This window comes from Pipra filicauda, unplaced genomic scaffold (genome assembly GCF_003945595.2).
Source record: "Pipra filicauda isolate LSUMZ 115617 unplaced genomic scaffold, ASM394559v2 scaffold160_size1671714_pilon, whole genome shotgun sequence".
NCBI lineage: Eukaryota > Metazoa > Chordata > Aves > Passeriformes > Pipridae > Pipra > Pipra filicauda.
The window spans coordinates 316,478-342,822 of NW_024104107.1; the positions used below are offsets into that span (position 1 = coordinate 316,478).

The window sequence follows — 26,345 nt, forward strand, 5'->3', positions numbered from 1 at the left end:
GCACTAACATGCAAATAAGATAAAGGAGGTTAGAGAAGGGCTGTGAAAGACTTTGAAAATAATAAAATAAAGACACTGGAACATGCTGTCCAGAGAAGCTGTGGATTCCCCACGCCTGAAAGTGTTCAAGGCCGGGTTTGATGGGGCCCTGAGCAGCCTGGTCTAGTGAAAGGTGTCCTTGCCCATGGCACAGGTTGGAAACTAGATGATCTTTAAGGTCCCTGCCAACGCAAACCATTCTATGATGCCGTGATTCTATAGAAAAATTAAGTTACTTATATAAGTGTGGAGACTTTTTCTAAATGTATAGGTTAAGGTAATGTTATTGAGGGTTGCAAGTCTGTGTGACAAACAAGATGACTGTGATGTTGACTGTACTTAAGATTAGTAGTAGTCTAGCAAGAAGGGCTGCAGAGGAAAGGGAGAAAGAGTACTGAGTGTTCAAAATTATTCTGGAGAATAATCACATCAGAAATGGATAAGGATTCTGGTTGACAGCGTAGAAGAGGCAAGTCTGGAGCACAGAGTATCTATTCATAGGTGATAATTAAAATCAGTTTTGAGTGAGATTTCCCTTGTGTGTGGAGCATAAGAGAGTCAAGGACAGAGCTCCGTGGAATCCCCAAGTGAGGTGTAAAATGCAATTAACGGTGAACATTTAAAACAAAAAGTAATTCCATAGACTTTAAAAAGAAATATGAGAAATGAGCAGTTTCTTTTTCATTTGAAGCCATGGCTATATGCAACATTGATGTTTCAGTTAGTGGTTTCTCTTGGATTCTTCACAATAGAATTGAATTCAAAAGTAGAAAAAACAGTATATGAGAGTACTTGAGGAAATGCTAGATGTTGAGTAAAAAGCCCTTCCATCTTCTGATGGACATTTTACATCTGCAGTTTGTGTTGATTGCAAAGGATTACCATTTATTAAGTGATACACTGAATAGAATTAAACCTCTATTAAGTAGGAAGAAATTTTGAACAAATTGATATATTTACATGAAAAGTTACATTAAACCCCACAGACAGTTAAACAGCATAAACACGGAAGAAGATTAATTTGGATTTTCAGGGTGATGTTGCCTAACTCTTTTTCTTTGGAAAAAAGAACAAAAACAAACATGCACACATGTACATACATTCATGAGAATGAAAAGTAGAAGACTGTATTTCTAGTCTCTTAGCTGTATTCCCATTACTTTTAACATAGCTTCTTTTGGGTCAGATCATCTCACCTAATTTCATGGGTTACACAGATGTCAGGTAACAGAAGTGTCTGTCTACCTTGGAGCCATCCCTGACCCAGGCTTAGGTGCTCCCAGCAAAGGGCCTCTCCTTCCGGGGCAGAGTCTCACTGATGAGGTGTATCATGCTCCAGAAGCGCCTGTCTCCTGACTTGGAGAGGAGCCTCACTTGGACACATGTCTATATTGTACTTGTCAAAAAGACATTGACACAGCTATTAGCTTCTGCTACGTTTCACTAACCTAAATGATTACTCCTTCCTGTCCCTTAAATACTTAGTTTAAAATGTAGCTGAGCTTGCATTCATTTTATATGTATTTTTAATCACCTATGCCTGCTGGCCAAGGCTTTTATTTGTCATAATTGATATCTGATGTTATGAGCTTTCTGAAATTAAAATAACCTGTTATAAGGTACTTGCTAAGAGAAGAAAGCTAAGGTGAATTTTAAAGCACAGAGAGAAGACACTGAAGAACAGGGATTCACTGTCAAAGACATGCCAAAGCAAACAATGCTCGAGTGTATTGAGCAAGGTCAGTAGGGAGGAGCTGAGTAGCTCTAGGCATGTTTATGACTAATTTTTGAAATACTACAAGTGTAACTCGCATTATAAATAACCATATGTTCATTAAATAACTGAAGAAGGAAAATCTGGGAAAAGTTTGTCCAGACATTTATAACTTTTTTTAGGACAACTGATCTTTTCCATATGATTTTCAGACTGAGAAACTATTTTCTTCTCTTGAGGCTGCTCATTGTTGAGAACTGCAATAATGGAAAAGAGCAAAGTTATCATCCAAGCTTAAATGCAAAACATGAAAACATTTGGGATTTAAGCTGGCTGTTTGTTGCTTGATATAGCTTTTACTTTATAGTGGAGGTCTGAAGCAAATCTTCACTGAAAACTTAGTTTAGCTTTTTTTTCCCAAAGTCCAAAGTGGTGGTTGAATGCCTGAACAGAATAAAGGAATATGCATTCTGCCTGCCAAAGTGAAGAGGAATTGTTCAGTACATATTATGCAATTCATCCTCATCATAAAGAATGTACTGTTTTTCTATTTCTAATTTCATATTCAGTCATAATATAGATGTAAACAAAAAAAGGATAACATTTATATGAAGAGTATACAAAGCAAGTGAATTTATAAAGAAAGCAGGGGTAGTTCATAGTGGAAAAAACTGGAATAGATACAGGTTACTCTGCAGACATTGTAAATGTCAAGTAGAGTTTGACAGCTGGTAAGTTGGAGACATAATTAAAAAAAATTCCATACGTGTACTGCAGACTGCCTTTTAGTGTGAAGAATTGGCACCCAGCAAAATAAGAAGGTGAGTGGCATATGGGGGATTAAGGCAGTTAAATTGTAGTGTAATCTGGAAGCAAACGAATAGACCGTCAAGACCAAGATAACTCTAGTGATGGGACTGGTGTAATGTATTTGTTGATTCATGGTATAGCAATCTACGCTAATTAAAGGAAGGTTCATCTCATGCGGTTTTTCATCCCAGGCGGGGCCTTTGTGATACAGAAAAGAGAAAAGTGTCAGAGGAAAACTTGTCTGGAGAGGCAAAGATTTCCATTTAACAGACTGGTCTGTCTGACAGTCTGTTTTGATGGAAATCTTTGTAAACTGAGCTAAATTGTTAGACATTATGGTCAGTTAGGTTAAATAAAGGCAGTTAGGGGAAATCCAGTATTTAGCAAGAATTGGTATTTCTGTTAAACATAGTTTCTAAAAATTACTTTGGATTTAGACATCTCCTAAAGTCTTCATAGAAAATCAATTATATATATACTTGTGCTCTTCAAATATTACTTCTGTATATATTTATTTTTGGCTTCAGTTTAGATTACAAATGGAATGACACTTGGCTGTGACCCTACAGAAGGGGAGATCAGTTTGGCACTGTAAACTAATTTGGGAACTGAGCTATGCATTTATTTCTGTATCTTTGTCTTTAGTCTTTTGCTTGGATTTCTCTGGATGTTTTCTTTATAGTTGTGCTCACCACTTTCATTTTTTAAGACATGCTTTTTAATCATCGTTCTGCAAGTCTAGCAGTACTGCCTGACACACTACTTCCACCACAGACAATTGCTGCATCAGGAGAAGATTCTGCTGAATCACATGTCAACATGAATATCTTAAAAAGAAAATATTTGAATGTTCACTAGAAACAGAACAGATTTTTTTTTTTGCAATTTAATATGAAATACAAAATCACAACCTATAAGTCCTATGGAAATTGGGAGCTACTAACTCCCGAATTATTATTTGCATTGATCTAATGAAAAAAATAGTCAGACAGTATTTGCTACTGGAATTTTAGAGGAAGTCATTGACTCAATTGTGAGAAGACTAATTCTGGATCTGGATCTGGCCAATGTAGTAAACCCACTTTTGGCAACTGTAGCCTTTCCAGCAGGGGAAGGGCTTTTCTTAATTTCTGCTTATCAATTTAGCGAACAGCTTAAAGATGAGAAACTGCTTGGGAGATTACTAATTAGGAAAGCACCTACTTTCTCCCAATGAGTTACTTAATTAGAAAACCAAGAAAGAGAGCATGAGATCTGTTAGTTTTGAAATCTTGGAGGACATAGGGACCAGAAGTATTCAGTTAATTTCTCTTGTATGTATTGAATTGGTTCAAAATGCAAAACTGTTTTATTTAATGTCATGCATGTCTTACATAAACCTTTATTAACTGGTAAAGCACTGTTTCAAAAGATCCTATTGTGTTTAAAACATGGATATTTTTTCCTTCATTTTAATTGAAGTTTAATTTCCAGTTTTAAAAGAATATGACCTGATCTATAAGAAGGGGTCATTCATTATTTTCTAGCTGAATGGTGTGTAAAAAGAGGAAATGTAAGTTAGCACACATGATTCCATAGGTATGTGTGTAACACAACTTCATGGTAAGCAAATTGCAGTATTGAGTTGATGTAAAGATTGTATTTCAATGTAGAGTAATCATTGTGTACTGAGAAGCTCAAAAAAACCCCACCAACCCAGAAATAAATGGTTGTGTAGCTCCAGAATCTTTTTGGCTAAGATCCACAAAACATATAGGGTGTTGGCTGAATTGAAGTGGGCAAGCTCTGGGATGGGGAGATAAGAGCAGCAAGGCCCCGTTTGCCCCCCTTCAGAAGGAGGTTAGACTGGGCTTAGAGCTACAGCCATGGCCATCCCTTCTGCCTTGGCTCCTTTCACGCCTGGGGTGCCCTGTCCCTTCTGCACGTGCCTGCCACGGGCGATTCAGCAGCGTAGCTCTGGCACCGCTATTCCTTCCTCTGGGAGCCAGAGGCTGGCCAGCCTTCCCTGAGGCTGAGCAGTTCCAGGAAAGGGACTGAAGAAACTAAAAAAGCCCAGGTTGGTTTGAAGTTGCTTTGTTGTTCTTTCTGTGATCCTTGAGTGTGGACAGTGTCCTGTATGGAATATGTTTTCTGGATCGTTTTGAGGGAGGTGCTAGTGGAAGCACACTTCCTAAAGCTTGAAGCAAATCTTGGTGAGACCAGAAAATTGAAATAAGTAATAAATTAGATATAAAACATGCAGATTCTTTTTATGTTACCACTAGGAAGGAGGGAAAATACTGTTTTGGGTTTTTTGCAAAACTGAATTTCAGCTAAATGCTTCAGAAAATATAATATTGAGAATAATCTGTTACTTTGTCGTTTCCATTTTAGTTGCTGATTATTCCTCATTACTTAGAGTTGCTGTTGTTATGATGTGCATGGATTGAAGTTGAATTGGTGTGTTTTATAAATACACAGGTCTTTAAACAAGAAATACCAGAGGCCACCCACAACAGAAGAATGTGAAGTGTACATGAACTCTTCCACCGCTATGTCAGTGGCTTGATGGTGTCATTAGCACTGTTAATTTATTTATGTAACTACCTGAAATTCACTTGTTTGGCTTTTCAGTTAATGTCTTGTTCCTGGTAGGAAGTTTGAGGTGTTTCTAAATGCAATACTGGAGTATTTCATCAGAAAGGACGAGTTGTTGAAGAGACTTGGGAACCGTGTCACCTTTTCTCTCTGTAGATCTGAGCATCAAGCATGATGGCAGGACAGCATGGGGAAAATTTACACCCCTTCATGTGAATCTTTCAATTTGTTGGTACTCTTAGCCTGGGGTTGCTCTTAATAGCCTATGGAGTCATTGCAGGACAAGAAAATAATGAAAAAAATACATAACTTGTGGGCAGTTTTTAGAGATTCTAGAAAAATTCCCCTAACCTTTGGAAACATAAGTCTTCCTATATATTTTGCACTGAGCAGAATTCAGATAATAATTACTAAATGTCTTTTGTTTATATTTCTCTTTTGCAGTCATATGGTAATATTTTCAGAAATGGTCTCATGCAGTCACATTTTCCTATAAACTTAATACTTTAAATTTAATGTTGGTGCTGAGGGGTTTTTTTTTCAATCCCAGAAACATGTGAAGACAGGGAATTTATAAAAGAATGGAAAGAGAAGTGACTGTTGGCTGCCATTATGATGGAACAAATCTCTGAGGTTAATTTTCATTCCCCCACACATCTGTACATATCTCATGTATTGACAAGTCTGTGTGCACATTTTGTAAGGCGTGTTGTAAAATACAGAAAATCAAGTTTCTGATTGAAAGAGGAGATCTCTTTCCATCTTGCCTTGTCCATCCTGCCTTGTGCAACAGTTGCCTAAGCCTAATTCCCTTTTATGTGATATTGATTAACAGCCATGCTGAGTCTAGGACTGTCAGAAGGACTAAAGGGTATTTAATTATTCAGCTGGAATAAAGTGGAAGACAGTGCAGCAGCACCAGCTGTAACATAAGACACTGGTACTAAATCTCCAAAATATAAGAATTGTTCAGTAATAGCCCAGTAATTCTGTCCTCCTTCCTGGCTTGGAGGAAGTTCATAGAAGTCTAAACACTGAACGCTTGGAGAATGTGTCACTGATGGGATTGTCATCAAGATCACTCCATACTTTTGGTATGTTCTTAGGCACAATGCCAAGTAATTATATTCACATAAAAAGAACACCATTTTACCAGGGATACAATGTTCCTCAAGATTTTCAAAAAGGAAGACATGCAAGAGCGCTTTTCTGGTTATTTGTTTATGGGTCTATCACCTCTCCATGTATGTGAAGATTTCATGGTTGCTGCATACATGTGCATGAAAATCCTCAGTTCTCATGGGTAGCTTCAGTGTGCAAATTTATTGTGGAAGTATTTACACATTTGTCTGGTTCAAAGGAAGGAGCTGAATGCTAGAATCTTTTTCATACTTAGAACAGGACATAGAAAAATTAAGGACACCATAGTATTCAACTAACAGAGTTGAGATACCTAACTGTGATTTTAGCTATTTTGTCCCATAACATTCCAATGAAACCTGCCACAAATATACAGCATTATTACGCATTAATGTTCCACTAAAGCATGTCCTGGTGTGTCTCAGTACTGGAACCATGAGGAGGTCCCAGAGCTGTAGGCTGTTGGAGGCTGGGAGAATACCACTGTGTCTGTGCTTTGTTCGTACATTCTTCATTAAGTATCTACTTTTGTCGTGGTTGAAGAAGAAACACTGGCTAAGTGGATGTTTAACCTGATGTAGTCAGTCTGGTTTTATGGTCTTTTAATTTTAAATATGTATTTTAAATAACTTTAAATATCATGTATATTATGCAGAATTTTCATAACACATGTAAATTGGAACACAAATGCTGTCTTTTAGTATGAGATTGTAAGTTACATTTTGTCTGGACTGAACTGTAAGAAACAGCCTAATAGAATATGATTTCTTAAATCAGAAGGTATCAATAGCCTTGTTTGGACTTTTGCTAGCATGTTTTAGTGCAGGATTGGGAGCAATGGTAGCCTGTCCCAGAGCAGTATGTTTCTAACATCCAAGAGCTTGGATGTGATATCATTCATTTCTGTGATTTGCCAGTGAACACAAAAAACACCACTGTGATGATGTTTAAAGGGTTTGGGCTTTATTTATGTCTGTTCATATTCTGTTTTCAATTACGGATCGATTTTTTTTTCCCTTGTTTGGGATGGAGTATGGTAGAAAAGATAGGAAAAGAGAATCCAGCAGCTAGTTCTCAGTTTTTAAAATGATTATTCCTATCTTCATTTTTAAAAATAGTCCTCCTTACAGATTAAGACTCACCAGAGCAAAATGAAGATGTCAGAAGGAAACAGGTGCTGTGCTTTCTTGTGAAACAGTTTGCTGCCCGGTCTTTCCACCTCATGAGTAGATCTTCACATCTTTTATCCACAATTGTGTTAATTTTTTGGAGGTTTTTGGGAATGTGCATAGAAGGCAGCTCTCCACACCAGGGATAAATCAGACCATACAGTCACAAGGCAGAGCGGAAAGGGAGTGACTTTATGAGAAAAATCAATTGTCGATATGCTGAGTACAAATTAAAGGCAGCTTGCAACACTGTTTATTTAAGAGATGAACTTTACTGTGACTGGAGAATGGATCATGAACCTAAATAATGTCATTGTTTTACTCATTAAAGCTGGAGCAGTGAAGTAAATAGTCTTCCGATAGCACAGCCTATGTCTGTGCACAGTCTCTTCAGAATGAGATGAGGTAGTGCTGTTAGAAAAAAATAAATTATTTTAAATTAATTCTTTGTTTCTTCCACAGCTAGACCTTAATTAATTGGTACATGAACAGGATAGCGCAGGCTGGTTGCTACTCTAGAGTGGCTGGTTATGTGTCCTGTCCTATGCTGTTTAGTCCTTTAATATTTATACATGTCTGCATGGATATTTTTAAACTGATACTGGACCTACAGTCCAGGGTGTAATTCTGTCATTTCACAAGCATTGTCTGGTTGTAGAACAATGTATATAAACCTCTACATTTCACTTGTATTGGATAGCGTTTTCAGAACAATGGTTAGAAAAAGTTTCTCAACAATATCATTTATTTAGTAACAGTCACTAAATGCACAGTTGTGCTTGGTCCTATATATAAATCTGATGTTATAATAGAAATAAGTCTCCCAATGCTGTGCATTCAGTTTGATTATTATTGCATTTATTGAATGTTTAAGGTTACTCAGCCTTTGGCCTCGAGCTGTTGTAGCATGCCTCAGGTTGTAAACAAATTGGATACAAATGCCCTGCTTGTCATGTCTTGCTGCTTAATTTATTCTTTGGAATAAGTTAGTCTCATAATAGGCAGACACATCACAAACCAAAAAAGTATTGGACAGAGATGAAATATTAGCCTTGTAAAGCCCTTCCCAATGTTGAGTCACTTATCTTTCATAGAAGGTAATACGTATGGAAATTAATGGCATGCTTCTGCTTTAAAGAATGTTGCAGAATGTTTGGATCTGTCAGCAGACTCCTAATAAAGTGACCCTTCTTTAGCCCTGTGGTGGGTCTACATTGTCATGTGATGATAATATTTGAGCCCCCTTTTCAGGGGGAGAAAGTGAAATGCATTGGTGGAGGGATGCCTGTACCCAAAAAGTCATCACCAGTGAATTAAAACATACTCATTACCTTTAATGGTAGTGACAGTCTGGAGTGCATTTTTAGGGTCCCAGAGTCAATACAATGCAATTTTTGTGGTGGTTTATTTTTAATGTGATATTTCTGAAAAGTTACACCAGTGCCTCCTTTGGAACAAAGATACTCTTTCCCTGTGAAAACACCCTTTAGTTACATAATTTTGAATAGCTCAGCAGCTCACAAAAAGAAATACAGGAGAAAAAAGAAGATCATTTAACTTCTGTGTAATGAAGAACTTCATTCTTCCAGATTATATATTGCAATGCACACAACAGAGAAATTACTTGGGGATCAACCATGGTTTATGTTGCTAGAGCCTTATAATAGTATTACTTAATGATAAATACCTTGATACATTGCTCTGCTCATATCAGTTTTTATTATGTTATAGAATATCCTACTCTTACTGCATGCATGACATCAGGTTTTAGAAAGAACTGTCATTTTGGATGGCTCAGTATTTATCTGTTGGCTCTTTAATGAGACTGTACGCTATTATATCTTGCTACATTCAGTAAACCTAAAATGTATTTGTAGGTCTGTATGGGCATTTTCTATGGATGATGGATTCAATCTTACTAGAAAGGTGCTTTGATTTCTTTGATAAATTTTTAATACTTTATGCCCAGAATGGCAAAGTGTAGTTCTTACTATCTTTTGATGACAAGCCTGGACTACTAGAACATGCAGTCTAAATAAATACAACAGTGTTGAGACCCTTCAAACCTAGCAGAAAATCTTTCAATTTAGTGATGAAAATGACTTTATGGAACTAATTTCCAGCCTTAAAATGTGACATATATAGTGCACTATTTTATTTGTTCCATTTGCAGTATTCCTTCACAAGTCCATCCTGTCTGCCTTTTGCACAAATAGTGTATTCAGGCTAGCTTGTGAGAATTAAAAGAAAGGATTTGTCACATGCAATCCTCTTTGTTTGGAACTCAGGGTGGGTTTTAAGGACATCAACGGGTGTATGTGGAATGGTGACTTTCATACTTCGTTTTCCATATTGCGACCATTAGCAACCACAGATAAATTTAATCATACCACTCAAAGCATATGGAAAGCTGTACAGAATGCTAATAAAGTGAATCATGAATTTTTAAGCTCTCAGAGGATGCTCTAAAAAGAAATTGATTAATCACCGTGCTAAAATAATATAACACCTTGAAATAGACTTTTACTTCAGTGAACATCATAAGATAGTGGTTTAGTTTCAATACTGGAAGGCAGTAGTCTCCATAAAGTAGGTCTGGCTCAGTAATGAGTTTGCTGTTATGTTAATCACTTTAAAATCACTTAACATTTCTCTTGTGTTCATCTTCTGCTTAACTCGGTGCACATACACATGCACATGAAACCCTTTCCTGAATTTGATGGAATTTTTGTTAGTTCACTCATTTGTGGCAAGAGAACGAAACCTTCTTTGTCTGCTCAGTAAGGAAGGTTGCTGTTGAGATGTTTTTCCAGACCTTACCACAGTTTTCTTTCTACCTAGGGGGAGAAACTAGTGTTCCACACTTTGATACAAAAGGCTTGTGTGGAGTTTTAGTGTTCTAGGAACCATGACATATCCCTACAGAAATCTTAGCACTGCAGCCAGCAGGCCCAGAAACACAAACATGGTTTTGCAGTACAACCTCTGTCATGAAAGCTACTCCATCACTTAAGTAAATCTCGAACCATCTTGCTGTGGAAAACTGGTGATTTATTCTTTTTTTCTATTTTTCCCCCCTTTTTTTAACACTTTCACTCTGCAAAAAATGTGCTGTAGGGAAAATGGTAACAAAGCAATTGGTAATTCTTTATGATAAATTGTGTAGAAGCAGCAGGATGCACTAGAGGCTTACTAGAACTACAGTTTAAAAATAAATTTCATATATTAACATAATATTTAAGGCTTCAAAACAGGTTAACATAATATGTGGCACTAAACATATTTAAAGAAATAAAGTATGAATGTAAAATAAATGCTGTGGCATCTTAATCCAAATTAGATTTCACAGACTATAGTGAGATAGAATTGTGAACTCTGAGAGATTGGTTCCATTTGCTGTTAATGTTCAGCTCTCATGCACTGGATTTTCTGCCCTGAAAGAAAAATATAAGTTCTCTAGAATAATCCAGCTTTTCATTCTATTTTGCAGCCTTGTCTAAGCAGATGAATCTGATAACTCCTTAAATGGGAAATTTGCCAGCTGAGAGAAACCCAGAGGGCAACAAATGGGCAGTGATGACAGAATGTCTTGAATGCTGAGAATGTTGTTTTGATTCCACACTGTTTAAAAATATATTTGTCTAGTGGAAGGTAAAATGTTACACAGATAACACAGGAGATTTCCTAGGCATCTCACACACACACACACTCACACACATGCGCGCGCGCGCAAACACAGTATTTGTTTGGATTTTTTTTCTGTAGGCTTAACCTGGATAAATTAAATTACAAAAGCTCTCAAAAAAAAAAAATGGCTGGGGGAGGAGGCAGGACATAAAGCAGTGAAATCAAAGCAACTCTGCCTTAAGGCTGCAGAGATTTCCTTATCTAATCCTGCTGTTTCTGGGTATTTCAAAACATATGGCTCACCTTTAGGGGCAGTCCCTAAACAGTGGGAGATGTTGCATCCCATCTGTGCTGCAGCAACTGGAGGTGCAATAACAAGGTGAATTGAGGACGCCGAGATGACTGTATTTAAACTCATTGCTGTTTTACTGAGGTGATGTTGTGGGGAGGGTGGTGGGGCACATTTAATTTGGGTGGGGTTTTTCAGCTACCCTATGGATGTGCCTCACAAGTCTGAACACGGGTACTGCTGGAGGGGTAATTGTTTTGAGGAAACCTGACAGTCTGAATCAAGAGTAAAAATTTTAGGATCCTGGATACTGGGAAAAGAAAAGACAGGAATGAAACCTAAGAACCAAGGCATTTCATATTTTATTCTGGCAGCAGCTGGACTGGCTGAATAGGTTCCTGTCCTCCACTGTCCACAACTGTTCAGTATTGGTCCCATGAGACTTAGTTGATCATGTAGTCACTTGCTAACCTAATCTGTTCACTATAATATAGCTTAGTTTAAACACTTTTTAACACCAGCTTTCTGAACTCTTTTAATAAGACTCATTTTGATATGAGCAATTATTCCTGAGTTACTGAGGGGCAGCAGTGTTCAGCAGGAATGTAAGGGAAGAGTGATTATGAGAAACAGGGGAATGAGGCTACACCAGTGAAGCTTCACTCAGAACAAGAAGCTTGACGACAACCTGAAATTGCACACTACAGTGGATAGAATGGGGTATATAGCTAGACTTATGGCTACCATGATGAAAATGAACTTTTTAATACCTGTTCTCCAAAATTTCTAAGCCAAGCTTCTAAGTCTCCTAGCCTATGCCTCAAAATTTTCCTGAATAATTTCAAAGGCCAGTGCCAAAAATGACTTAACACCTTGCATCTCGATAAAACACTTAAATGTAAACAAAATCTGTAAACTGAGATGCAAAAAGACTCTTAATGATCCTCTTTTTGTTACTGTAGTTCTTTGATTTCAGTGAGTCTTTTGCTATTAGGTCCTTCCTTTCCCCCTAATGTAGTACAAGAAAACCACTCATTATAATGAAGGCTGCGTATTCATACCCAGCCTTAGGCATCAGCATCCATATACATATACTTAAGTTAGAATCTAAGTTAAGTGGCATGAATGTCCCTGACATGTTCTGTCATGAAATAAAAAGGTTTTGTTTCATTTAATACAGCAGAATTAAAGCAAATATCTTTCTGTGCTAATGCTTGCTCTCACTTTTCATAGTTTTGTCAATTTGCAGAAGAAGAGTTTAGCTTCCAAGATGAAAAGACTGACAGGTTTCTGGAACTGCAGGCCACTTCCTTTTCATTTTGAAGTCAATGGTAATTGCACTTCTGCGACCCTGGGAAAAATCGCCTTTTAATGCTGCCTAAAAGTAGCATCACATACTGGCTACATGAAATTCAATGCTGTAAGTTGTAAATGAAGGTGCAGTGTAGTGTTAGATTAGGGCATATATATATATATATATATATATACAAATTGAAGCAGTCTACATTGTAATTTGAATTATTGTCATGATCTGTATGACTTCCAGATGTTCTGAATTATTACTTTAGCATTTCAAAAATGAGAACTACTATTTATTGAAGAGACCTATAAGAATTTATTTAATAAAATTAATGCACAGGGAAGCATTAAACAACGTGAGACACTTCACAGTGCTGGAAGTAATAGATGCTTTTTCCCTTTCCTCTCTTAAGCTCCTTGCAAGGTCCTTGTAAGGTTTCAAGAAATTACGTTTGCAGCAACATAATCAGCGTCTTTGGGCTTTCATGCTGGACTAGCAAGCCTGAGGAAGCTTCAGGAAAAAGGAAGGCGAGTGGTTTTCTGCATTTCAAAAGTCCTCCTCCCTCTGCAACAAGTTTAACTAATTAGTCGAATTTTCAAAATTTGGTGTGGTTTTGCATTTGGTTTGTTGTGTGATTTGGTTTTTAATTTTGGTTGTTTTTTAATTAGAGTTTTGACGCTCAATTCAGATTCTTTTTGCTAATGGCTTTTTAACATGCTTGGTGAACCTTACTATGTTTGAACATACCATGAAATAGGGACTATAAACCATGTATTGACTGAATCATTGGATAACCATTTACTGATACTGATCTTGAGTACTCTTTCTGTGTGTCCCTTCAATGAAGTACAGTCTAGAGAATCATTAAAAATCTGTCAGCTTTAGTAGCTGAAATACCTCTGAAGGTAGATAGAAAATTTAAATAAAAGAAACCAAAGATGGCTAGATCATACCATTTATGGTATCAGAATTGCATTAAACCATAGAACATCATCTATATTGAGAGATAATACTTTACCGAAATTCATTAAAGGAATTTATCCTAATCTCATTACACAAACAAACTTTTCTTGTATATACTAGTCAATATTCTCATATATGCTATCATAGGAGGTGAATTTTGTCTCAGTGTAGAGGCATGGATACCCATGTAGTCCTATAAGGGCATATGATAATGAGACAGCTAATATCAACCATCAGTTTAATCAGATTAACGAATCAACAGGACCAAAATCTAGAGAAGTTATTCCTTGTAACATGCAGATGGTAATTTTGAAGATTTTCTCCTGAAATTTTACTTCTACTGGTGACTCTTACAATATTTTATTAAAAAGTTCAAATGTGGTGAAATTACGTAGGTTCCTGGACAACTCAGAGGTCTGGGTTCCTCAGACCAAGAAGGCCCCAGATCGATGCTCTTTACCACCAAGTCTGTGGGATGTTTGTTGGAGGGTTATTTTGTCTGTGTGTTTTTTAAATGCTCAGGTTTTTCACAGCCCTGTTTACTGCAGATTAATTCATGCTCCTGCTCTTTTTTTCATTTAGTGTATTTCTCTAGCCAGTATTCTCAGCTGCATTTTTCATATCCAGACAGTATAACCTATTAATCTGTCACACATTTTAATTGAGGGAAGATTAAAATTCACAAAGTTAAACTGTAATTTAATTTAATTTAATATAAATAGTTTTTACTCCTATATCTCTACAATGATTTAGGTAAAAGGAAAAGGTAATGTTGAGAGGTAATCTGCAGTATAACAAAAGCATTCTATATCTTTAGTTATCAGTCTTAGCTTTGTTACAGTTGCTTAACCAGCATAAGCTTTATATGATCAGGAAGAATGCCTCACGTTTGATGCTTTTAAGACCTTGGATCTGTCTGGATTCAGCATGTAAGTTTGTGCTCTGCTGTTTTTTATTAAGCTCCTTATTTTCTATGTAAATAGCGCAAGAAGCATATTTAGTTTTAGTATGGAGAGATGATTGTTGTAGCATCATATGATAATTCAGATTGGAAGGGACTTCAGGAGGTCTGTAGTCCAACACCCAGCTCAAAGCAGGGCCAGCTTTGGGGTTAGTCCCAGCTGTTCTGTGTTTGGTGCAGTCAGGAGTCCAAAGATGGAAACTGCATAGAAGTTGTCTTGCAAGAAAATTTGTTATCTTTCTAATACTGAAGATAATACTTACTAAATATAAAAATCTGATTTTCAAATGGATGTTACAAATGAATGTTCTGTTTGTAGATAAATGTATTAGGTCACTTCTGCCATGCTTTTTAGAACAGACATTTATTTGCACTCATAAAACCCTCTGCATTTTTGCAGTATCTGACTGCTTAGCCTGCCATGTCCTTCCAGGTGTCATGGCTTGGCTTCGCGAACGAAGATTTGGGAAGGCTCTATCCACATTTGCTACAGGCACGCTGGTGGCTTATGAGGCCAATACGTGACAGACATATCCGATTGCAAAAGGCACAGCAGAAAGACTCCTTAGATGGTGTATTCTGTAAGACACGGTTCTTTCTGCGTTGCCTTTTTTCCTCGAGAGTGATCCTGCGTGTGTTCTCAAAGGAGACAGCTGCGTTATAGATGGTGTGTCTCCAGGCCTCCCGATTGGAGGCCAGAGTAGACCAGTTATGGTGATCAATATGGCCAAGGTTGAGATGTTGTTTCAGGGAGTCCTTGTATCTTTTCTTCGGGGCTCCTCTCATGCGGCAGCCGGTGGCAAGTTCACCATAAAGCAGGATCTTAGGGAGGCGGTGGTCCTTCATCCTGGAGACGTGCCCTGCCCATCGCAGCTGTGTTCTCATCAACATGGCCTCAATACTTGTGATAGCTGCTTGCTCTAGAACAGATGTGTTGGTCACATAGTCTGACCAGTGGATGTTTACATCCTTCCAGGTGTACGCTTCTTCCATACACAGCCTGGAAGTTAGTGGACTATGACTCCAGCTGTAAGTTTTATCTTAGATGATTCCTCTCTTCTCCTCAAACTCTTTTTTTTCTGCTTCTATTAAAAAAAAGTCAGAATTCAGTGCAACTATTTAACTATAAGCTGCTGTAAATTTGTCTCTGATTTAAAGGGAAGAATAATTTTGGAAGTGCTTTAAAGAGATACCATTTACCTCAAGAATTAAAAAATTGTCTCAGAATTAATACCCAGCAAATTCAACTTCACCAAGAATACAGCAAGCTTCTTCTTAAAGCATACAAATGAAGGCAGTGTTACATTTTTTGCTTGGCAGAGATGGTTTCTTACTTAGGAAATTCAGGACCTTGATCTGTTTTATTAAAAATGGCTAAAAACAGGAGAAGATTATTTTTTTTTGACATTTTTTACTTCAGAATGTTCTTTTGATTAGATCTGACATTTGCTCTGCTCAGTACCACTGCCTTTCAAAGGAGTCTGTGTTAACAGGAGTGTGAAATTCTGCATTTCATGTGAAAGGATGACTGACAAGTGTTAAGGTTCGTATGGTTCAGGGCAGCCCTTGCTCAGGATACTCTCTGCCTGTTTGTGGGAGTAGAGAATACGCTAAACAGAGGAGATGAGACTGGGAAGGAAGAGGCTGTCTTTGAACGACAGGGAAGTTGGCTCGCTGATGTGCAAGTGTCAGTGTCTCTGGGATGAGTTTTCCAGTTTCAGGCTGGAGGGAAGGAGTGGGTGGAGAGTGCAAGTGAAACTGAGATTTCTGCTCCGGGGCGCACATGAAGAAATCTCAAGCAGCTTAGTTTTTAATAACCTGCTCGGTACTTTAGCAGGCAGTGGAAAGACCTATGATTGCATTTTTGAAAATCAAATCTGGTAATGTCCAAGTAGCTGCTACTTTTTGGCCCTATTCTGAGATGGATGGTTAGTGCTGCTCCTGAGAAGTACTGACTGTACCTTATCTTACTGCTGCTGCTTGATTCACAAGCTAAATCGGTTTAGATCACTTGAATATGTTTTAATTATATATTTCATTGTTGAATGTTCAAATATAGCTTTTGTATTCACGCTTTGAATTCATACTGATGGCCACCTTTCCAGGTAAAAGGATGAGGCCATGGGTTAACTTTAACTTGTAGTTCTATTTTTGAGAGGGTTTATGGATGTTGACTGTTGGCAGGATACTGGTTAGGCTCATGTAGAAGTACAAGGAGTCCATCCTTCTTGTTTTATTGTTTTGGAACATCGAGATTTTCTGTGTCCATGATAAGAACATTTGGAGGAAATAAGCAGATGAAGCAATGCTACCACTCTAGCTGGGTCCTGTGATTCCAAGCCAGAATATATATTATTGACTGCAGTACAATGGGTCTAGAAGAAGGGCACTTTTTAAAACCCATGTTTTTCTGCATCTTCCTACTGGTTATTACCACCTTTGTCCCTTTTTGTTTCCTATCCCACAACTTGTTAGAAAGGAAGCATAAGAGTATAACATCCTAGAGTAATTATTTTCATCATTAAAAAGAGTTTGATGAGAATTTAGCATTTTTACATTTACTTCATTTTCACAGTGTTGCACATTTCGGAAGATGTTGCCTGCAGTCCCCAGAATTTCAGACTCTGCAGAGGTCTACTTATTGGAACCTGTCTGGAAATAAAAGTCACAGCGATAAAGTGGTTTTTGTTACAACATTAGAAAATTCTGTCTAAGAAATTAGATAAATTTTTTGGTACTTTTGTGAGAATTCTCTAGCAGCTTGCAAAGTGCATAGTTCTGTGGCAGCATGATGTTCGGTTCAAGTCTATTTGAATATAATTCAGACAGCTTTAAAATTTCTTTTGTTACCCATTGTTCAGAAAGATGTACAAGAAGTAAATAGTATGGAGAAATTTTAGCTCGACAGCTGTAGCCAGGCCATCTTCAGGAAGGATGCCCTGAAAATTGTCCTCTAATGCAAACTTCTCTTAACTTTTGTATGGCTGGAAAACTTAAAGAAGTTCACTGTGTTTGTGTGTTTCCCTACTAATTTTGCCATCATACAGTTCCATAATGCGTACAATTCATTTCCATTTTCTGCCTGATAGCTCCAGCATTTTATACTTAGTGGGCTAATCAAACAAATGACATTGTTCAATACTGGGAAGAGATTCATGTGTTATATGTCTGGTTCTCTCCCCACTCTTAATACACGTTTTTCCTTTGCAGAAATGTACCTGATAAAGCACAAACCAAAATGTGGGCCTGAGAAATATTATTAGGAGAATGGGTCCACAGTGCCAGTGATTCAGTCATCTGTCAACCTGATAAATGGATTAGTGTAAGAGGTGTTCCAGTGGGGAAATGCAGCCCATAGGGCTTCCAGATAATTATATTTAAGTTGTTTAGTACTGCTGGGAAGCAGTATCCAGGCAATTACTGAAAGCTTTGATGCAGTGTGCACTATTAGAGCGTGCGTTCAGAAACTCATTACCCTTTCGTGCTTGCGTTGGATGGATTCTAGGAAGTTGACAGGAAACAGAGATCAGGAATCAATAACTAGAAAGGTATTTTAGTTAGCTTCTGATCCATTTCCTGATTCAGCAGCTTCTAGCCTAGAGCATTTCATACAATTGCTGTAATGTAAGGGGAAAATGTGACTTAAATATATTAATGACTGCGTATTTATATATTCATTTTGTTTCAACGATGTGTAGCTGAAGTTCCACCCAAAGTTTCAAAAGGTCCTTCGGGGACAAACTGCTGCCCAAATCCCATGTGACATGTCCACAGTGCCTACTATCTCTGTTCCTCCTAAGTTGATTGTAGTAATTTCTCCTAAAGCCTGACCTTGCAGTGAGTATTGATGCCTCCACAACATCAAGAGTCTATTACCACAGTGCCTGTCGTACCCCACCTTCAAAATCTCTTGGAAATTACAGCTAGTCCAAACCAAAGCTGATGATATTGGCAGGACATATTAAACCTTGTTTAAGAAAATTATACTGGCTCTGTCTCTTTGCCGTGGGCTGCAATTCACATTACTGGTGCACATTGAGAAAACTCTACAGACTTTGCATCATTCGAATATGGGAAACAGCAAATCCTTTCACGTGCTGCTCTGCAGTTGGGTACCTCCAAGATGTGCATGCTGAAAGCAGCGCAGTATTTGCACAACTGGGGGCCAAAGACTTGAAAGTTCATTTCTTAGGTTAGAATGACAGATCTACTCAGGGCAAAAATTACATGAATTAAGTGAAATTGTGTGGTTTTCTTTTTAATCTTGGACTCACTATTAAATCAGGTAATGGTGACTGTTAGGGCAGTGCAGAGGAGGCTGCATTTCTTCTTTTCTGTTTCTTCTTCTATGCTTTTGCCTGAGGTACAGCTAAATAGACAAATGAAAGGATTACACTTCAATGCTTCTGAAGGGGATAATTTTTCCCACCTACCTGCAGTATCACAGAATTAATAATTAAACTCCTTTTTTATGTTTCCATCACAACAGTCCTAGATGTGCTATGGGATTTGTTTCATGTTTTATAAAGTTCAGCAGAAATCTCATCAGTTACTGTCAAGAGAGAAGTTTGGGTGTGGGGTTTCTTTTTGTTTTTAAATATGGACTTGTTAATTAGAAAAATGGCATTTGGTTTGCCTGAGAATTGGTAAAATAAATGCTGTGCTATTTGATATGTGTAAGTCTTTGTGATAAAAAATTTTCAGAAATGATGTGTTGTAGGCCACAGCACCCATGAATCCATAGGGATACTGAGGAAATCCTCTTACAGTACTAAGCATTTGCAGTCTTGGTACCTGCTTTGGTTACTGACAGCTAAACTTTTCATAAATGCATTATTACCACTGAAAGTTCAGGCCTATCAAATAATGGTAGATAACTCATGTATCTCCTGTCTCTGAAACTATTACACATGTAGAGGGAATATCTACTACAGTCAGATACACAGCTGAAGCAGAAAAAAGCTAAAGCTGTTGAAGCACCCGTGCAGGCAAAGTGCTGACATTGGTAAATGATTTGGAGAGTTCATGTTGTAACTGTGTCTTCCAGTCTGGCTCTAAGACTGGTTGTACTGAGTCATTGTTTAGGCTGCTGAGAGTTAATTTATCTCTGAAGAAGTCTGCGTAAAAGGGGTAGCAGAATATAGCCAAATTAATGAGACCGTGCTTCTGAAATTCTTAATTTCATGATGTCCACTAGCTTTGACAGAGGTAGTTAAGATGAAACATGAGAAGTGTTTCCACTTGCAGTTTGGTTTTCCCTGGAGACACTTGCTTCAAAGTGACAGCCCAGGCTCTGTGAGCTACACCTAAAGACTGATGTATTCTGGGGAGAGGCTTTCAAGTCTAAGTATTTTAAGTTTTTGTGGGAAGAGATGGGTTATTTCTGAGGGTATTTTTGTTGCTTTGACTTAGATTTTACCATGGGGAAACTTTTTGCACTAGTACTGTAATGAAGATTTATTTCAAAGTTGATTTTCTGATTTTTGACTGATTCATGACTTCGTTTCCTTCATCAAATCTGAGCATTTATCTATAGTAGATTTAAAATAAAAAAACCTTTCTTAACTTCCTTTAGAGGAAGCAGCTATGGGAGAACGATAGCTACATAAGCGTCGAAAGAGGGAATTTTTTATCATAGCAAACCATTAAATAGTGTTTATTTACTCTATAAGACCTTAGGGCAAATACATTCATATTCAGGGATTGTGTGGGTTTTTCTGAACAGAATTTGCAGTTCCAATGCATAGGTACTCTGTGGAAACAGAGTAGAGAAACGCAGCTTGTTGTGTTGTGTTGTGCTGAAAGTGGTGGTCATTTCTGCTCCACGTGACTGCAATGGCATCTGTGATCCATGTACAGAGCACTTGCTGGTCATGCCCCAGGAGAGCCACAGCTGTGGTTATACCGATGAGATTATATTTTTATATAACGTAAATCCATAAAGAAACTAAAACCCTAGCACATCAGCACAAGTTTTGCAAATGTTGGAATGTTCTCTTCATTCATCTGTACACTTTTTAGGAATTGCTTTAGAAAATACATTTTAGGTTATTTTTGCAGATGGGTGGCATAATTATTGATGTCCTGTTTGAATCTTCTGTATAGTCATGGTTTACCACAAGTATACTCCCCCAGGGATAGTTTGAAAATATTAAAGCTGTTTATCAATTTGAAAGAAAGCAAAATATTCGTGTTGTGCACTAGGTATCCTGCATTTCTTTCCCAGAGATATAGTGAAATCTCTGGAAACTGCTTTTGTAATTTAGTGTTTGTTGAAGATGACCTGTTTAGCATTTAAACTTCCCAGTGCCTCTAAAAGCCAGAAAGGAGAGGGGATAATAAATAGTCACCCACTTAATGTTTTTTTCATTGTGAAACAGAGTTAAGAAGAGTAATGACACTGGTTTGGTTTCTCCTCATCTCTGTTGTGTAGTAAAAAGAAATAAAATTATTTAGCTGAAACTATGCAGAAATAGTACTTAAATCTACATATGAAGCAGAGGATGAATGCAGTGTTTCATCTGTGGCCTACTAAGGGCAGCACTAAATTCATCCCTTCTTTAAGAAACGTCACTTTATTGACTTCTTAGTGTAAATGGTGCTGTGGACACTGTGCTTGTGCTCTGCCCTATCCTGGCTGGTGCTGTGGGGACAGGGGTGAAAGGCAACATTACTGTTATTCAGTTAAATTGGCATTTCTTATGTAAGAAGGGTGGTTGATAAGTTAGTTGATACATCAACTGCCTGCATGGGAGTCCGTGTCAGGGGTTCCCATGGTTTTGCTTCACAGAGGTTGTGTCCAGTGGAGTAGCTGAGATGCACAGAGATCAATGAACACATTTGTATTGCTTGGTTGTCTTTTGTGTTTTCAAACATAGTGCAAATCCAAAGTCAAACCATGTGTACCAGATTTACAATTAGTAAAAATGAACGAATTTTTTTAACTTTTATTTTTGGTTACATTTCCTGGCAGCTTAGCCCAGCCCAAGGCATAGAACAGCAACAGCTATTATATAGCAACTGCTAGCTAAATTAGCACTTCTAATATCTTTCCTTATCCCTTCCTTAGAGGATGAAATTTTTTAAGGTTGCTAACTGTGAGATCACTTCAATGTAACAAAAAAACATTCTTGTTTTTATTTCTGTTTCTTCTCCCATTGTCCCTTTTGTAGGGAGCCCACGTTACCTGTGTGCCCAGAGTGAGGCTGCTGCTTCTTGCAGGGAGAGAGCTGGAAGCACACTGCAGGGCCACAGCAGCTCCTGGATTTTAACTGAGGTGGAGAACTACTTGGCTAATCCACTGAAACACCTCTATAAGAAGGTTTTTCTGCCCAGAAAGCTTACCTGCCCATAGGGGTGGGACTGGCAAGTAGTTAATAGCATGAAGTGCTGTTACTTATTGCTCTCTGCACAGAGACCATAATTTGTATTGCCTGCCTTTGGTCATACTGATGCCCTGAGTGACCCTTCTGAAGAGAGCTCCTGCTGCCACGCTCCTGTGACTGAGTCCTTTCAGCTCATGGAGGAAAGAATAAGCTTCCTAAATTGGAAGCCAGAATATTATTCACAGCAGAACTTAGTCCACGTGTCTCTGGAAGGATCGCTGTAGTTCTCTGAATCTTTGTCTATCTGTATGAAACCCACTAACTTGTATATGACTGCCAGATATCTTGTATTTTCACAAAAACTCATCTTCTAGAGAAGTCCCACTAAAGCTTGATATCAATGAACAGAGAATCTCTGCATTCTCCTTTGGACAGCTGCACTAATGGTTAGTCACAGGTGATAAAAGCATGTACTTTATTTCTCACTTAAATTTGGTGTCAGCTTCCAGATGCTGATTTGTTTTATGCACACCGTTTGCTAGATTAACAAGCCAGTTGGTACTTAGAATATTCTCCCAATGAAAATACTTAGGTGCTGTAATTAGGTCATCATCTTTTTTTTTGGTGATAAACTATACAAACTGAACTCTCCAGATACTTTATATTAACACTTTGCAGCTGTATTCTGTGATTTCTGGTGGTGGGGGTTTTTTCCAGTTTCTTTCTAAATTGTGAAGATCTTATCCTATTCTAAGTAGGAATAGGTTGCAATACTAATATCACCAAAGAAAGTTTAAAAAACATTTTCTGTCTTTGCATACTGTTTGTTTCAAAGGTCATATTAGTACTTAATTCTGTATGAAATCAGATTTGAAGAAACTCTTTTGTTGTTGAGTAAAACCTTATGGGTAGGGACATCTGCTAGCATGACCAGTTATTGCAGTCATCTATACATGCTCTCACCTAGTCATAAGGGAAATTTATATAACTTTTCAATGTCACTGATACTTATAAGTAATAAAATAATAATAAAGAAATTGTATCTTTTCTCCTCTAGGATGTCTCTTTCCTTTTGTTTTTCACTTTTTCAGCAGAGAGCTAGTATGAACTGTTTTAGCAAAAAGTTGTCTGGCATGGTAACCAAGGCCGGTCTTAGGAAAGGGTTTGATTAGCTCTTCCAGCTTATGTTACCAGTGCTGCCTCCACTGATGCCTTCTGCCTGCTCTGTAGCAGCATGGGAAGATGAATAGCCTTTAAGTGATCCTGTCACGGATAAAAACCTCCAGGGATCCAGTTTGTAAGATTTGTAAACAGAACAAATGAAAACATGACCCAACCAATTTATGAGTATAATTATGATAGAAAGTATTCATAGAATTTCTTCAATAACCATTCTTCCGTCTACAGTGCTACAGTATGAGTATCTGGTATTCTACAGTGTCCTTTAAACTCAATAAATCTTGCAGAAGCCTACAGTACAGATATTTTCTTGGTGCTTGACATGAGAGCAGCATCAGTATGTGTTAGATACTGTTGCATAGCATAATGTCAAGAGTATTGAATAGAGATAATTTTAATATAATAATACTCTTAGCAATTTCCCCATTAGACATGGAGAAGTTGTAACAGAAAAATCCTCTAATTGTTGCTTGGATTTTTAGATTTTGTATTTACGCAGAATTATGCTTCTTGGGTTTTTTGGTTTGGTTTGTTTTTTTTAATAAACATAATATTCTCCACAGAACAATTAGATGGGAGACAAGTTGTGGATTCCCCAACCCTGTCGGTGTTCAGTGCCAGGTTGGATGGGGCTTTGAGCAGCCTGGTCTAGTAGGAGGTGTCCCTACCCATGGCAAGGGGGTTGGAACTAGATGATCTTTAACATCTCTTCAAACCCAAACGATTCTATCAATCCATAATTAAAAAAAAAAGATGGGGTGGAGAGATAAGAACAATCATCTCAGAATGCCATCTGAGAATGAGATAGGTAATTAGATAAGTAGCCACATAGATGGAGATTTGTATGTATTCAGTAAATGAACACAGAAAAACTATGGACTTCTAGCTTATGTCTTGTTAAAACTTTGTGATGCTTAAATAGCATTTATTGTCCCTTGTGTAGTCATTCACCTCTGATTAGATTAGATGTAACTTTCTGGAGTGAGTAGTAGTCAATTAGATGGTGTACTTGCTTCACAGTAAACTAAAGATGAGAACATGTTGTATGTTCTCAGTACTGTAGACTGAGAATTAGAACTGGATTTGTGAAAGCTTCTCCTGATTATGTGTTTAAATATGTTACTTATTACATTGATTATATCAGAAAATGATACTTAATGTATAATTGTCATGGTTTAACTTGAGCTGGTAAATAAGTATCACACAGCCACCCACTTCCTCTAGCCATCCCAGTGGGATGGGGAGGAGAATTGGAAAACGATAAAACCCATGTGTTAAGATAAAGAAGAGTTTAATAATTGAAATAAAGTAAAATATAATACTAATAATAATGACAATAATGATTAAAGGGGAGATAACAAAACAAGAGAGCAATAAAATCCAAAAAGGACAAGTGATGCACAGTACAATTGCTTACCACGTGCTGACCAATGCCCAGTCCTTCCCCAAGGAGTGAACAGCACCCTCCCAGCCAATTCTCCCCAGTTTTTATACTGGGCATGACATTCTATGGTATGGCTGTCCTGGCCATGCTCCTTCTTGGCTTTTTGTGCACCTACCCACTGGCAGAACATGGGAAACTGAAAAGTCCTTGACTTAGGGTAAGCACTGCTCAGCAACAACTGAAACATCAGTGTGTTATTAACATTATTCTCATACTTAATCCAAAATACAGCACTGTACCAGCTACCAGGAAAAAAATTAACTCTATCCCCAACAAAACCAGGGCAGTAGTCTTAAAAGCTGTCAGACATTTGTGTGGAAGAGGATAATTAATTTTAAAAGTCTCCAATGAATATCTCATTTCACTTTACAACATTTAATTATTAGATTACATAGACAAAAATTGAGCATAAAACTTAAGGCTTGAAACAGAGGAGTAGGAAGCTAGTCAAGATACGTGGTGCTCGAATGGCAGAGGAAGTAAGAAATAAGGCTTTACTCATCACACTCGATGGCAGGCATGGAAAAGTGTGCAAATGGGTTTATTATTGCAGAAGAATGTCAGGCTGTCTTTCATGTCTTATTTTCATAAAAGCTTGCCTTTAGACTTTCCCCAAAAAACATTCAAGAAGGTGATTTCTTTTGCCTGCTTGTTTCTTCTTGCTCAAAGTGGTACTCAGTCAGTTCCCACTGGAAGCTTTCTGAGGAAGCACTTTTGTGTGCATCCCACTGTTCAGAGGCAGCACACTGGCATTTCAGTCCTGTGCTCAGCAGTGGTTCAGGGTGAATTGCTTGCTTTTGTTTTACCTGACCAGAGATGCTGAAAATTGTTAAGCCAAGCTCAGGGTGTATTAGGATTCTTCCAGATTCCTGAGAAAGTGCACACCTTTGCAAACTGCTCGAGTGCTGTGTGTCACTGGGGCTTCCCCTCGCCTCTCTAAATCTTTCTGTGATGGGCGTTGGGTTTTTTCCCCTTCAGGTTCTGTCAAAGCTCCTAACTTGGAAGCTAGCACTTTGGTGAATGCCAAAAGCAAAAGGAGTCAAATGCTTGTGTTTTCATGAGGTGATGGACACCGTACCATCTTGACAGGTACCTTTCTCTCATTGCAGCCCTCTCAGCTGTCAGATGCGGTGATCTCCATGGTAACTCAAACCCCCAGACTCTTGACAGCAGCCTGCGAGGAGCAACATTCAGCAGCTCAAGGGTCTCACGACCAGGTAAGCCAAAAGGAATTGCTCAGTAAGAGCTCACATCCAGTGCACCATTTCCTGTCCAACTGCCTTTCAGGTTTTTCCCTGGTCAAGCCACCCAGGCAGTCAGTTCCTGTACGTACACCAGTGCTGTCATTTGTCCAGCTCTCTTGAACAGAGATATTTGACAGAAAGTCTGCATTTATCAGGGTTGCTTTTTAAGCTACAGGTTGAAGAAGCAATGCAAAGAAGCACTGGACAATTCTTTAAGTGGTTTTGGTGTTCAGTAATTGCTAGGGTTACTCCAAAATTACTCCAAAATGCATCAGCGGTAAGATCAGTCCTACCAGTGTACCAACACTACCAACAGTACTGCCCGTCTCTAACATTAGACCTGAGCAATCTTATTCTCCTGCAATGCATCAGGGACTGTTTCTGTGTTTATGTAACATTCATTGGTACTCTGCAGCCTTTTCAAGTTGCTGCTGTGCTCTTTTCACACAAGTTTCTAAATCCCTCTCTGTGCTAATAGAAGCATGTGGGGCATTCTGGTTAACATCTTAAGAAGGTACAGACTTCTTCCCCTTTTTTGGTGAATTATAGAGAAAGAACAAGATC

The 26,345-nt window shown here is 38.0% G+C and overlaps 1 protein-coding gene across 4 annotated transcripts in view; it reads left to right on the forward strand.

Annotated features, from left to right (window-relative positions):
• The window catches only part of TBL1X (transducin beta like 1 X-linked), a 198,715-nt gene that overhangs the window by 84,401 nt on the left and 87,969 nt on the right, over positions 1-26,345 (forward strand). For 3 of the 4 annotated variants that reach the window (XM_039379237.1, XM_027735262.2, XM_027735258.2), the window contains one exon: positions 25,647-25,754. The gene's annotated coding sequence lies outside the window, so the exon portion shown is untranslated. Of the gene's footprint in view, positions 1-21,770; positions 21,866-25,646; positions 25,755-26,345 lie in introns of those variants that run through there. The other variant, XM_039379239.1, reaches the window with a different exon arrangement.